At 39.2% G+C, this 11495-nt stretch overlaps 1 pseudogene; it reads left to right on the top strand.

Annotated features, from left to right (window-relative positions):
- Positions 1-2014: 2014 nt before the first annotated feature.
- LOC122746071 lies at positions 2015-2269 on the top strand (annotated as a pseudogene).
- Positions 2270-11495: the final 9226 nt, after the last annotated feature.

Below are 11495 nucleotides of genomic sequence, written 5' to 3' on the forward strand. Positions count from 1 at the left end.
ATCTCTCTTCAGTCTGGACTTTGCATTAAATTTCTTCTATTTCAGTGGCAAATGACTCTGACCAGCAGATGTCTCCCTGTTTTATACTTAATTGATATTAATAAACAGAGGATAAAGTTATTTCTGTTGTTTTATCTTACAAATAAAATTTTATGATTTTCACACATTTATGGGGTCATTGGAGGAGATGCTTTAAAGCAGAGTATTTTTCTACCAACTAAATTTTTTTTTTCAGGGCAATGGGGGTTAAGTGACTTGCTCAGGGTCACACAGCTAGTAAGTGCTTTATCTACTGCACCACCTAGCTGTTCCTGTTGTAGAAATCTTGAAAGATCTTTTCCATCTTCCATCTTTATGTACTTCTCCCAGTTTTGTCCTTAAGTGTTCTTAGGATTTTCTGGTTTAATTGCATCTCCTGCTAATAATTTCCCCCCTTTGACAACTTTTTGTTCCTTTCTGAGGCAATACTATTTATAAATTTCACTGTCATTTTCTATGCGATTTTGCAAATGAAATTATATACTAGCCCAATATTGCTCTTGGCTGAAATCTCTCTCCTATTTATGAGAGAGTCAAATGTTTGCCAGCAGAGGCAGTTTTAGGCTCTTTTGGTCTCCTTGGGTTGGTTGATTTACATCAAGGTAACTTCCATTGCAAATTATTATAATCCATGTCAATGTCTACTTCCTTAACCATTTCTCATTTGTACCATCAATATCTTGTTTAAGTAGATGGTGTTGGAACTATTTTAATTGCATGACATATCTAATCTTCCCTTTAATCTGGTGTTGATTTTTTGTTTCTATAGAAAATTGGTAGTCTAACTATACAAACTAATTCAGAAATGGTTGCACATCAGTAGCCAGCTGTTCATTGTCTAAGACATAGTCAATTTCCATTTTTGTGTTGTTCACATTATCATAGGATCATAAATATAGAGTTGGAAGGGACCCCCAGAGGCTATTGGCCTCTTTTATGTATTGATCCTGAGTATGTTTTCTAACATATTTTTTGCTTTCCTTCACCGTGCCCACCTTTGCACTGACATTCCTAAATATGAAAGTATAAATTGAATTAATCTGAAGGATTTTTTCAAGTAATTTCTCTATCCTCTTAGTTTCTCTAACAGATGTTAATAAATAAGCTACACTTACCTTCCTGGTGAGATTTTTGTTTACGATTATCATGAATACCACAAGGTGAAATTACCAAGTTATGTCATTAATTGGTATTTCTTGTTGCCTTTGGAACCATAATAAAAGCAATTCCACCAACTCCTTTATTTGACTTTCAAAGAGAATCTGTGAACCATTCTTCCATTTAACTGTATTTTCCACATGTCTTTTGGTCTCATTTATAGCAAGAATGTCAATATTGATGTAATTCAGTTCAGCCATTAGTATGTTGACTTATTAGACACTTCATCTCTCAGCTTCAGAGATTTTTCTCTGGCTGTCCCACATCCCTAGAATGCTCTCTCCCTCTTCAACTCCACATACAGCCTTCCCTGGCTTCTTTCAAGTACCAAATAAAATCCCATCTTCCAGAGTAAGCTTTTTGCAACCCCTTTGAATTCTAGTGCCTCATATCTTTTAATTATTTCCTTTTTATCCCGTATATACCTTTGCTTGGCATCTCTCCCATTAGATTGTGAGGTCCTTGAGGGCCTCATTTTGTATCCTCTAATGTATAGCACAGTGCCTGGTACATAGAAGGTGCTTAATAAATGTTTATTGACTATTGGCTATTACCCTAATTGTAAACAACAAATATTTGAAACAATGGGTTTGGGAAAAGTATGTCTCCTCCATAAGATAGATTTGCATTGTTTCCTAGCTATCTTCTTGAAGAAAGTATCCATGATAGGTAAGAGCATTCTGTATAGTGTACAAGCCTTTCACTATCTTCTCAATTACATGTTGGGAGCATTAATATCATCCACTTTTTGGTGGGAGGGGGAGGGGAGGGTTGGTATTAAAGAAGCTATGTGGGCAGAGACGGGAAAGCAGCCAACATGGCGGGCAGACTAGGCCGGTTCCTGAAGGAAGCCTGGGCCAAGGAGCTGGTGCTGACAGTGTCCTTTGCCATCAGAACCATGGCTCTGTTCTTACCTCTGTTAAGCCCCTATACCAAATATGCAGGTATGATCAACCAAGCTACACCTTACAACTAACCTGTTCCTATTCAAGATGATGGCAACATGCCTGACATTCCTAGCCACCCTCAGGATCCTCAGGGTCCTTCCCTCCAGTGGTTGCAGAATCTGTGAATCTTCCATCTGTTTTCCCCTTTCCCCCTAAATAAATGTCCTTGTCTCATACAAAAGAAGAAGAAGAAGAAGAAGAAGAAGAAGAAGAAGAAGAAGAAGAAGAAGAAGAAGAAGAAGCTATGTGGTATAATGGCTAAACAGCCAACCTTGGGCTCAGAAAGACCTAGGTTCAAATCCTGTCTCTGACAGATATTGGCTGTGAGACCCTAGACAAGTCAGTTGCTCCAGGCAAATCTCTCGGACTATCATTTGAAGACCAGATGCCCATCTCACTGGTAAGGGGAATTTCTTTGCCAAGAATTCCCTATACCAATGAAATCAAAGTTCTACTTGAAAGAGTGAGCAAGAGAGAGAGAGAGAGAGAGAGAGAGAGAGAGAGAGAGAGAGAGAGAGAGAGAGAGAGAATTTTTAAAAGGAATATACTGGTGGAGCCAATATGGCAGAATAGAGGAAGCAACCCAAATGAACTCTCCAAAAAACTTTAAAATCATGTGTCAAATAGATTCTGGAGTGGCATAGCCATCAAAAGGTCATGGTGAGATATTTTTCTGGCCTAAGAAAACTTAGGAGGTTGGAAGGAGAGGTTTGTGACATTGGGTGGGGACTAACGCAGATATGACAGAGTGGCAACACCAGCAGTGGCTCATGGAGATGGTTGCAGCAATAACTTAAGGAGCTCTTAACCCAGAGACATTCTAAGGTAGAGAGGACCACTAGTGCTTGCAGCTTAGGGGAGCAGTGGTCCGTCCTGGGTAAACATCAGAGCACTGACCAGGAAAGCAGTGACCACACATCTCCTCAGATCACACCACATTGGAAGCACCAAAAACTTAAGACTTTCAGAACTAACTTCAAAAACAGCAGTCCAAAAAATCCTGAAGCTTGGAACAGTACCTTCTCACCCCAAGGTGAGCAAAGCTCAACTTTAATATAAAATTCAAAGTCAAGAAATAATATGGGGGTGGGGGGAACAGGCAAATAACAATGAAAACTTGACCATAAAAACTACTATGGTGATAGAGAAGCTCAAGACCTAAACTCAGAAGACAATGTGAAAACAGCTACAAGCAAAGCTTCAAAGAAAGGTTCAAATTAAACACAAGCTCAACAAGAATTTCTGGGAGAGCTAAAGAAAGAAATGAGGAAAAATTGGGGAAAGATATGAGTTATACAAGAACATTATAAAAACAGAATTAACAGCTTTATAAAAGAAGGAGGTGCACAGACACAAACACTAAAGAAAATAACACCTTAAAAACCAGAATTGTCCAAATGACAAAAGAGGCATAAAAATTCACTGAAGAAAAGAACTCCTTTAAAAGCAAAATTGGGTAACTGGAAGTTAACTCCATAAGATATCAAGAAAAAAATAAGAAAGTCAAAAGAATGAAAAAATAGAAGAAAATATGAAATATCCCATTGGAAAAACAACTGACCTGGAAAGTAGATTAAGAAGAGATAATTTAAGAATTATTGAATTACTTGAAAGCCATGATTAAAAAAGAGAGAGAGAGAAGGAGGGAGAGAAATTAAAAAGGAAAAATGTCCTAATATCTTAGAACTAGAGGGCAAAATAGAAATTGAAAGAATCCACAAATCACTTCCTGAAAGAAATTCCAAAATTAAATCTCCTAGGAATACTATAGTCAATTCCAGGACTCCCAGGTCAAAGAGAAAACACTATAAGTAGCCAGAAAGAAACCATTAAAATTCTGTGGAGCCATGATCAGGATCACACAAAATTTAGCAGCTTTCATGTTAAAGGAGTAGAGGACTTGGAATATGACATTCCAGAAGAAGCTAGGATTTCAACCAAAAATAATTTACCCAGCAAAACTGAGTATAATCTTTCAGGGGAGAAAATGGATATATAATGAAATGGAGGACTTTCAAGAATTCCTGATGAAAGGACTAGACCTGAATAGAAAATATGACATTCAAACACAAGACTCAAGAGAAGAATAAAAAGGTAAACATAAAGAAGAACTCATAAGGGACATAATAAGGTTAAACTGTTTGTATTCTTATATGGAAAAATAATACATGTAACTCTTAAGGACTTTATCATTATTAGGGCAGTTAGAATCAATCTACAGAGAGGGTATGGGTATGAGTCAATTATGTTGGGATACTCAAAGAAACCAATAAAGGGGTAAGAAAGAAAGATACTCTGGGAAAAGGGAGAAAAGAGAGGTAGAATGGGGGGAAGTATCTCACATAAAAGAGGTACATGAGGAAAAAGCTTTTATAGTGAAAGGGAAACTGGAAAGGGTGATAGGCAATGCTTGAACCTCACTCTCACACGAATTGGTTCAAAGAGAGAAGAATATATATACACGCTCAGTTGGGTACAAAAATCTATCTTACTCCAAAAAAAGTGAATACACTTGTTTTTAGGGGAGTGGTCCTCTTATAGGGCAGCTAAGTAGAGAAGTGGATAGAATGTTGGGCCTGAAGTCAAGAAAATCTGAGTTCAAATCCAGCCTCAGCTAAGTGACTCTGAGCAAACTACTTAACCTTCTGTCTACCTCAGTTTTCTCAACTGCGAAATGAAAATAATATCACCTACCTCCTAGGATTGTTGTGAGGGTGACATGAGATAATATTTGTAATTTAGCAAATGCTACTCCATAGTAGGCACTTCTTTCCTCATGTAAAAATTGTTTTCTTTTCAATGACAGTTTATGAAATATATGGCTTTGTGATTTAATGACTGTCATCAGTATAATCATCCATAATTCTAAAGAATTCATGATGAAAAATGCTGTGTACCTCCAGAGAAAACTGATGAACTTTGAGTACAGATTGAAGCATATTTTTTCACTTTTTCTTGCCAATTTTCTTTTTGCAACATGGCTAAAGTGAAAATATGTTTTGCATGACTTCATATGTATAATGGGCATCCCATTTCTTGCCTTCTCAATAGTGGAGGAGGGGTAAAGGGTGGGAGAGAATTTGTAACTGAAAAGAAAAAGAAAAATATGATGGTGCAATCCAAAAGTCTATATATGTTGGTATACTAATACATATGATGCCATGATATTTTATGGGCATTCAAAATTGGAACTGTTGGGGGCTTTGCTGCTACACACCATGTAAGCTTGCTTTGCCTGCTGAGTGTATTTCCTGATAATTGCCAATTACCAATTACTTTCCCTTCTAATCTGCTGCCAGATGTGCCCTACTATTTCAGGGACAGAACTGATGTTAGAGGGTGGATACCCAACTTTTAAAATGGGAGTGGAGAAGACGAGTACTTTGGAAGGCGGCTTACTATCTGGGCCTAGAGTTTGGTAAGTAATTGGTACAGGGCCAGAAGGGAGAATTGAGAATAGAAAAGATAGCCTGATATCAGAAGCAAGTAAGTAAGGCCAGCCCTAGGTAAAATAGTGAAGAAAAGGTCATTTTTGTGACCCTCCTACTTCTTGGCATCCCCTTCCATCAAGGTAACCTGAGGGTTTTCATTGAATGTGAACTCAATATGAGCTCACAGTGGGATGTAGCTACAAGAGAAAAGAGTAAAACAGAACAAAAAGCTAATGCACTCTTAGGCTCGGAATGGTGTACAGACCAAGGGAACTAAGAGCCTCACACTACTCTGCACTGGTTGGACTACATCTGGACCTCAGAAGTCAGTTCTTGGCAAAACACAAGTTCTTAAGAGGAATATTGATGAAGTAAACCTGAATGTTGAAAGGTTTGGAGATCTTGTATTTGGAGGAAGACATGAAGGAACTAAATAGTAATTATAGTAGGCAGATTAGGTCTTGATATAAAGACAAACTTTCAAACAATTAGAGCCTTACAAAAATAAAATGGAGGGGGGCAGCTAGGTGGCACAGTGGATAAAGCACTGGCCCTGGATTCAAAAAAACCTGAGTTCAAATCTGGCCTTAGACACTTAACACTTACTAGCTGTGTGACCCTGGGCAAGTCACTTAACCCTCATTACCCTACCAAAAAACAAAACAAAACAAAAAAAAGAGTCTGGAATTGACAAAGATTGGTTAGTCCCAAGAAAACACCAAATATGAGTCACAAAGAGTCAACACAACTGAAACAACTGAAAACAAGATAATATCGTTTATAATCTTCCACTGTCATTTTCTGTGAGATTTTCAAATGAATTTAGATTCTAATACAATATTGATCTTGGATGAGATCTCTCTCCTCTTTACAAGAAACTACAACATTATAATCTTAAATTATTTTCCATGTTTTTTCCATAGTCCCTCCTCTGGGTTGCCCCACCCAGACCTGCCTCCCCCCATCTTCTAGACATCTTCTTCCCCACATTGTGTTCTTCCTCAGGACCATAAAAAGTTATTGTATCTTGTTCCACATTCCTTCTCTGCTGGCTATCCTTTTGGAAATCTGATAAAAGAAACCTCACCAAAGTGCTAATGAATAATAACAATGGGATAGCCCTCGAAAGAGCATTATACTGTAACAAATGATTTCTGGAAACAGTGTCTTTGCCAAAGGAATAATCCTGTAAATTGAGGTATTTCAGGCATTAGGTGGACCATGGGGGAAATATTTGGGGCAGAGGAGCATTTCTGAAGCTCTTTAGATTATACTAATTAGATAACCATATTGTCCATGTGTGGGGCTGGACCTATAAGGCCTCACACTTCTAGAATGTCGATGTTTCTTCATTTTTCCTTCTTTCCAATTAACTACATCTTCTGCTATTAAGTATTAATATGGTGCTTGCCTTCTGGCATCCAGGAAACAGAGCATTTTAGAAACTCCTCCTTAATGTCGTCTCCATACTATGTTATAGTATTTTTTGTCTCAGTTCAAGAGAAGTAGGGAAACCAGAAGGTGTTTCCAATTTATCTAAAATTCCCTTTCTTGACCATCTACCATTCCTACCTCTTCATCTCCCCTTCAGTTATTTTGCCTTTATTCTCCCATGCTGGGGATGCAAATCTAGGCATTCTTCTCATTTCAAATTTCACCACTGTAACCTGCATCATACTATGACCTAGGGCAGCTAGGTGGTGCAATGGATAAAGCACCGGCCCTGGATTCAGGAGGACCTGAGTTCAAATCCAGCCTCAGACACTTGGCACTTACTAGCTGTGTGACCCTGGGCAAGTCACTTAACCCTTATTGCCCCACCAAAAACAAAAAACAAAAACAAAACAAAACAAAAATCATACTATGATAATCTTAATTGCTCATGCCCTAATCAAGGGTCCCCCTTGAGAACAATAAAACCTTGCCTGTGTCTCTCAAAAGACTAGGAAGTGTCTGTGGCTGGATTCGAAGTTCATCAGCCTGACAAAAACATCGAACTGAGAAAACAGTTCATTTTAAGAAAGGTCTTGTATTTCAGCCCATTGGAAGGCAATTAGGAAAGTCCTCCTCACTGAACTCCAGTTACCTCCCCGGGGATTTTGCTCATAAGTCCCACAAATTCACATTCCCAGAGAATGAAATCCCTGTATCGTGAGTAGAATTTTGGATCTTCAAACCAGGACAACATCCCAACTGATACTTCTGCTTTAGGCAGCTTGGTGGATACAGTGGATAAAGTTATGGACCCACAGTCAGGAAGTTTGTTGTTCAGTCTTTTCAGTCATGTCCAACTCTTTGTGACTCTATTTGGGGTTTTCTTGGCAAAAATACTGGAGTCATTTGCCATTTCCTTCTCCAACTCATATTACAGATGAGGAAACTGAGGCAAACTGGGTCGTGTGACTTGCCCAAGGTCACACAGCTAGTGCCTGAAGTCATATTTGAACTCAGGAAGATGAGTTTTCCTGACTCCAGGCCCAGCCCTCTATCCACGGTGCCACCTAGCTGCCCAGAGTCAGGAAGACTGTAGTTCAACTCCAGCCTCAGACACTTCCTAGCTGAGTGACCCTAGGAAGTCACTCAATTTCTCTCAGCCTCAGTTTCCCTATCTGTAAAATGGGGATAATAATACTCCGTGCCTCCCAAGATTGTTGTAAGGATAAAATGAGATGATACATATAAAAAGTGCTTTACAAAAAGTGCTATAGAAATGCTAGCGATCATTATTATTAGCCTCTGGTGAGTCAGAATGGTGCCCTTGTTTTTACAAAAGCTCCCTTACTCTAGGCCATATCTTTCAGCATAGCCGTGTTAATGAGGTACACCTTCCATCCAGTTATGTTTCTCATCATTCAATAAAAGGTGTGGTTCCTTCACTGTAATATGAACGTGGCCTCACATCCTCATGTCCATTCCTCTCCTGTGTGTTCCCCTCCTATGTAGTCCACCAATCCTAAAGCTCCTTGGTACTTGCTGTTTTCTGCACGTGTGTTCTCAGACTTTTTTTTGTGTGTGGGGCAATGAGGGTTAAGTGACTTGCCCAGGGTCACACAGCTAGTAAGTGTTAAGTGTCTGAGGCTGGATTTTAACTCAGGTCTTCCTGAATCCAGGGCCAGTGCTTTATCCACTGCCCTACCTAGCTGCCCCTACTCTTAGACTTTTAATCCAATCCATATGGGAAGAGAATAATTGCCTCGACTTCCATAAGTACATGTCCAATATAATCTCCATTGAGTAAAAAATCTGCAGACTCTACAAATTATTTTAAGTCCATATGAATAAACTGAAGATGTAAATTAGACATATAGCCATATATTACTATATTTATGGGTCACTGTGAAAAATGGTGAAAATTGGTTTGACTTATTTATAGCAGCTCTTTTTGTTGTGGCTAAGAATTAGAAATCAAAGGAATGAGGGGGCAGCTAGGTGGTGCAGTGGATAAAGCACCAGCCCTGGATTCAGGAGGACCCAAGTTCAAGTCCAGCCTCAGACACTTGACACTAGCTGTGTGACCCTATTGCCCTGCAAAAAAAAAAAAATTAATTTTTTTTAAAAAAAGAAAGTAAAATGAACAAGAATTAGCACTGGGGCAGCTAGGTGGCATAGTGGATAAAGCACTGGCCCTGGATTCGGGAGGACCTGAGTTAAAATCCAGCCTCAGACACTTAACACTTACTAGCTGTGTGACCCTGGGCAAATCAGTTAACACTCATTGCCCTGCCAAAAAAAAAAAAAAGAAGAAGAAGAAGAAGATTGGGGAATGGCTAAATAAGCTGTGGTATATGATGGTGAAGAAATATTATTGTGCTATAAGAAATGACAAGCAGGATGATTTCAGAAAGGCCTGGAGCAAAACCAAGAGAACGTTGTGCATGGTGACATGTGAGAATTAGAATGACACCCCCTACTGGAGAGATACAGTAGGGAAGCTCTGCCATGAGGAGAAGGCCATGTGATCTGGAAGACATGTGGCTTTAGCATCTGGAAGTTGGCTGGTGTCCGGAACTTGGCATCTGTAGAGCTGCCTGTTAGTTCTGTCAATCAGGGCTGCCAACCAATTAGTTTGAAGCTGTGTGTGTGTGTGTGTGTGTGTGTGTGTGTGTGTGTGTATGGCCCTGTTTCCTGTTGGAGAGGAGGCTTCTGTGAGGAGGAAGGGAGCATTGGGTCTTGTTTGGTTCCTGACCTCACTATAGCAGGTCAGATGCTGGGGTCTCTTAGAAATAGTTAGATTTTTACCTTTCTCTCTGATCATTAGATCCTAAAAGTCTAAACTCTTGCTAAAGCTTCTAATTTATGGCGACCACTCAATAGATTTTTGGACAGTTTAGCTAGAATTTTAGCCCCTTACAAATGGCAATATTACAGATAGCAACTATTTTAGACAGCAATGTTGAATGATGAAGAACTGTGAATGACTTAACTATTCTCAGCAATTCAATGATCCAAGACAACCCCAAAGGACTAATGATGAAGCATACTATCCACCTCCAGAGAAAGAACTGATATTGACTGAACATAGACTGAAGCATGCTATATTTCACTTTATTTCATTTTTCTATTTTATTAAAGTTTCCTTATACAAAATGACTAATATGATAATGTTTTACATGATTGCACATGTATAACCCATTTGATTGCTTAGTGTCTCAGGGAGGGGGAGAGGAGAAGGAGGTATAAAATTTTAAATAAAAATGTTTATTATTAGGGAAAAAAAAGAAAGAAAGAAAATTGGTTTGACTGGTGTAGCCCCAACCCCTTAGGATACATGCAGGCTAAGATAAATAAATCTAGAAAAGGAGCATTACCCCCATCCAGCCTCTTCCTCGATGACACAGAGTTAAGTTCCTGATGTCCTGGCCCTTCATTCCTCACTCCTTACTAGATAATGTAGAAAATACTCTCAATTTGCCAGGTGTGGCTCAAGATCTAATCACCTTAAGTAGGTACTTAATAGTTTCTCATTCACACCCAATTCAAACACTACTAAATCAATCTGGTCAGACCCCTAGGCATCTGCCAAATTCCATTATTTTACCACATCCCCAATGGATGACAAGGCAGTTTCCTATTGGTGCCATCCAGATCTTTGTCTAAAATATTAAACTTTGAACCCTGAAGGTCTCTGGATTTTTGACCAGAGTATGAAAACTACTGCTGCACAGTTCCCCTTTCCAGAAGTTGCCCTATTGCAATGAAGGCTATTTGTAGAGACTATTCCTTGTTGGCATCTGTTCTCCTCCCCTTCTAAACAGTCATCAAGTTTTATTAACTGCTATCCCCATGCTATCCCTTTATCCAAACTCTCCCATACTTTAGTCACAGATAATAGAATCCCTGACAAAGTACACCACACATATAAGTGATTTGCAGGTATATGCTGCACAACACCACATGGTAGAATTACATACAGTTGGGGGCAGCTAGGTTGAGAAGTGGATAAAGCTCCGGTCCTGGATTCAGGAGTACCTGAGTTCAAATCCAGTCTCAGACACTTGACAGTAGCTGTGTGACACTGGGCAAATCACTTAACCCCCATTGCCTGGCAAAAAAAAAAAAAAATTACATACAGTCATTTCTATTGGGTGTGTGCTAACAGTCCCCAAAGGCAATGCACAGCCCTAGACCAGCAAGTACCATAGGTTACATGAGACCAACCTCAGTCATCACCACAGGACATCATATATGTCAGCCTGATAGATGTCAATACATTAAGGATCTATGGTTTCATTGTGGGAACTCTTCCCCTTAACAGTCAGTCAATCAATCACTATATTCGAGGCACTGTGCTAAGTCCTGGAGATACAAAAAAAAAAAAAAAAAAGACATCCCCTGGCCTTGAGGAAGGGGAGGTGGGGTGTGGGTTGGGAAGAAACAACATGAAAACAAACACATAGAAAACAAGCTATATACAGGACAA

Source organism: Dromiciops gliroides, chromosome 3, assembly GCF_019393635.1.
Source record: "Dromiciops gliroides isolate mDroGli1 chromosome 3, mDroGli1.pri, whole genome shotgun sequence".
Classification (NCBI taxonomy): domain Eukaryota; kingdom Metazoa; phylum Chordata; class Mammalia; order Microbiotheria; family Microbiotheriidae; genus Dromiciops; species Dromiciops gliroides.